Below are 3266 nucleotides of genomic sequence, written 5' to 3'. Positions count from 1 at the left end.
TCTTGTAAAAGGGCTTTAGTTGCTAATTACTTTATTTATGTTCAGTAAAATGCTAAAAAAAAAATGTGAGCCGAGTATAGTCAAGCTCAGGAGTAGAGTTTCCTAAGGAGATGAAATTTGAGCAGGTCTTTGAAAAATGATGGGGTGTCACCGGGTGGGCAGGGTAGAGGCTAGGTTGGGCAAGCTATACTGAAGAGTGTGGATTTCTTCTTGTATGGCACCACTGAAGACGTTAAAGCAGCAGAAAAGCAGAAGTCTGAATTAGTACAGTGACCTTTTACTTTACAAAGGCCTCATAAGAAAAACTTGCATGTTCTATTACTTTAGTTGATAAATTCTCAGTGATATGCCATTGAATTTTTATCCCTGCTTAAGTCATATCAGAACCTCTTCATATTTTCAGAAAATTCCAGGGGATAGGAGTCAGGATAGGCCCTTACTACAGTAATCTTAGAGTATAATAATAGCATTCGTAGAGAACATTATGTCTTTAAAAAGTTGAGAGCTACCCGGGCCTGTCACTCCCCAATATGCCTCTTAGCAGTCCTCTTCCCTCCTTCCTGGTGAGGGTCAATGTGTCACTTTGGGTTGATCATGGAGACCAGGTTTTTCATGAGGCCAGTTTTTAAGTCCCCAAGGGTGACCTGGCTGAGGAGGGAGTATAAACCCATGAAGGTGGTCCGGTTGACAGAGTAGGATTGCTACTTGGTAAAGCACAGCATTCTGCCTGGTCAGAACCAGACACAAATGAGGTGATTTTTTAAAAAAAATTTAAATTCTTTATTGTTTAAAGTATTACATAAGTCTCATTTTCCCCCCATTGACCACTCCCTGGCTGCCCCCACCCCCTCAGCACATGCCCTCACCCCATCCTCCCTGTCTGTGTCCATTGGTTATGCTCATATGCATGAATACAAGTCCTTTGGTTGATCTCTTACCCCCTCACTCTCCCCTCCCCCGCCACCTCCCACCGCCTTCCCTCATAGGTTGGACAATCTGTTTGATGCTTCTATGACTCTGGTTCTATTTTTGTTCATCAGTTTATGTTGTTCATTATATTCCACAAATGAGATTTTTAGTTTTTGAAAGAAGCTACATACTGTTCTCCACAGTGGCTGCACCAGTCTGCATTCCTACCAGTAGTACAGAAGGGATCCTTTTTCTCCACATCCTCTCTAACACTTGTTTTTATTGATTTGTTGATGATAGCCATTCTGACCGGTGTGAAATGGTACCTCATTGTTGTTTTGATTTGCATCTCAAACGAGGTGATTTGTAATAGGATTGGGGTGGGGAGCAGGGCAAACAGGCTAGGGTATATTTTTGGGCGAGGGTGGGGGTGGAGGAAGACTTGAACAAGGGACTATTTCAGGAAAGCCTAGAAACCACACGAGCACCTCAGACACCTCGGTTAGTGTTGAAGAGAGTGGAATGAGAAGAATCCTGAGGAAGAGTAAGAGAATGGAAGAGAAATTACGTCGGCTTGTTTTTGTCTGGAGATGGTCCTGTCCTCAGCAACCTATTGTGATTTCATGAATTCCCACTCATGCCATTGGGTGTAGATAATGGAAAAACTTCCATTCTGATTTGTCCAGCTTTTGGGAAGTGAGAAGAAAGGCCAAAGGGAAGCGCTCCTACATGGAGATTCAAGTCATACGTCCAAGGATGAGCTAGATGCTAGGGAAGGCTTAGAAGGCCTTGGTCAAGGAGTTGCTTTACCATGATGTCTCCTCGGCAACTGTGTAGCACTTTCTCTCTCCGCAGCAAACCTGAGGACAGTGAGGCATTGTTACCAGGGCTGGGTAATTCTAGGCTGGCCTCTTTTCACAGTGCCCACATAGAAGACCGTCCTTACATTGGACACTAAACCTAGGACAGGGACTGATAAAATAACCTTTATGTTGAGTAGGACCTGTGTCTTGTACATGGCTACTTTTTGAATAATGTAGTCCAGATTTGTGTGAGTGAGCCTGCACCTGTCCGAGGGAAGCTCTGCTGCTCTGGGAATTTAATTGCCAATTCTGTTTTGTGGCCTGTTTTGACCCCAGCTTCTAGCATTTTCTCTCTGGAAGCCTTGATTCAGAAGTCCCCATTGTATTGGGCTACTTGGGTGCTCCTAACCTCCCTGGCTTCAATGGGAACAAAGCCAGGTAATCAAGGTGGGTGGTGTGCTGGGGGAATGGAAATGTCTTTGATCAAAATTGGCAAGCCAGGAGAAAGGCCTAAGAGTTTGGGATAGGGCATGAAGTGTTTTTGTTTTTTTGTTTTGTTTTTAAAATATATTTTATTGATTTTTTACAGAGAGGAGGGGAGAGGGATAGAGTCAGAAACATCGATCAGCTGCCTCTTGCACACCCCCCACTGGGGATGTGCCGCAACCAAGGCACATGCCTTTGACCAGAATGGAACCTGGGACCCTTGAGTCCGCAGGTCGTCGCTCCATCCGCTGAGCAAAACCGGCCAGGGCTTGTTTGTTTTTTAAACCATATTATTTCCAACTAGAAATGCCAGTGAATTATTCAGGTAAGGGATGTCATTTCTCTAGCAGCAACAAGTAGTCATCTGAGTGGATGAGGCACACTGGGCCATGTATGGAGAACAAAAGAGGGTAGCTCCCACAAGCCTCCTTTGACTGTCTCCAGCCGGAACCTCTTGGTTTACAGGTTAGGAAAGGATGCAGGTCGGCCTGGAGCTACATATTTCTAGAGTCTGAGGGCCGGGTGTCTCTCTGCCCAGGCAGGCTGTAGCATTTTCTGTACCGAGCAAGGCAGCTTCTCTAGAATGTGTGTTTCCTTTTCAGACACTGCTATGCCTGTTTTGGAGGGAGGAACAGAATATTGCTTCTAGAACCATTTCCCACTACATACAGAAAAATGAACTCAGGCCTGAGAGCAAAGAGCTACACGGGGGTCCACTGAGCCCCAGTGTGAGGAACTGCAGGAGCATGTGGGCTGCAAAGTTAAGCCCTTCTTCTAATCCTCACAAGTGCCTCTGGCTTCATTTCTGCCAGGAACCTCTAATGTCATTTAACGATGGGATGGGCACAGACTCCAAAATGCTCTTGTGTAAATGACCTCGACTGACAGCACCCCCTTAACTGACAGCACCCCCTTTTTTAAAAATTTTTCCAGATGAGGAAGGGAAAGTCAGTGAGGCCGCCAGTCCTGGGGTCGGGTCCTCCGTCCACCCCAGGGGCACTGCAGCCGGTCGGGGCCGGGAGGCAGATACCAGAGCGGACTCCGGAGAGCCTGGGCTGGCTGCCGCGT

This window comes from Myotis davidii, unplaced genomic scaffold, assembly GCF_000327345.1.
Source record: "Myotis davidii unplaced genomic scaffold, ASM32734v1 scaffold78, whole genome shotgun sequence".
Classification (NCBI taxonomy): Eukaryota; Metazoa; Chordata; class Mammalia; order Chiroptera; family Vespertilionidae; genus Myotis; species Myotis davidii.
This window is presented reverse-complemented; position numbering follows the sequence as displayed.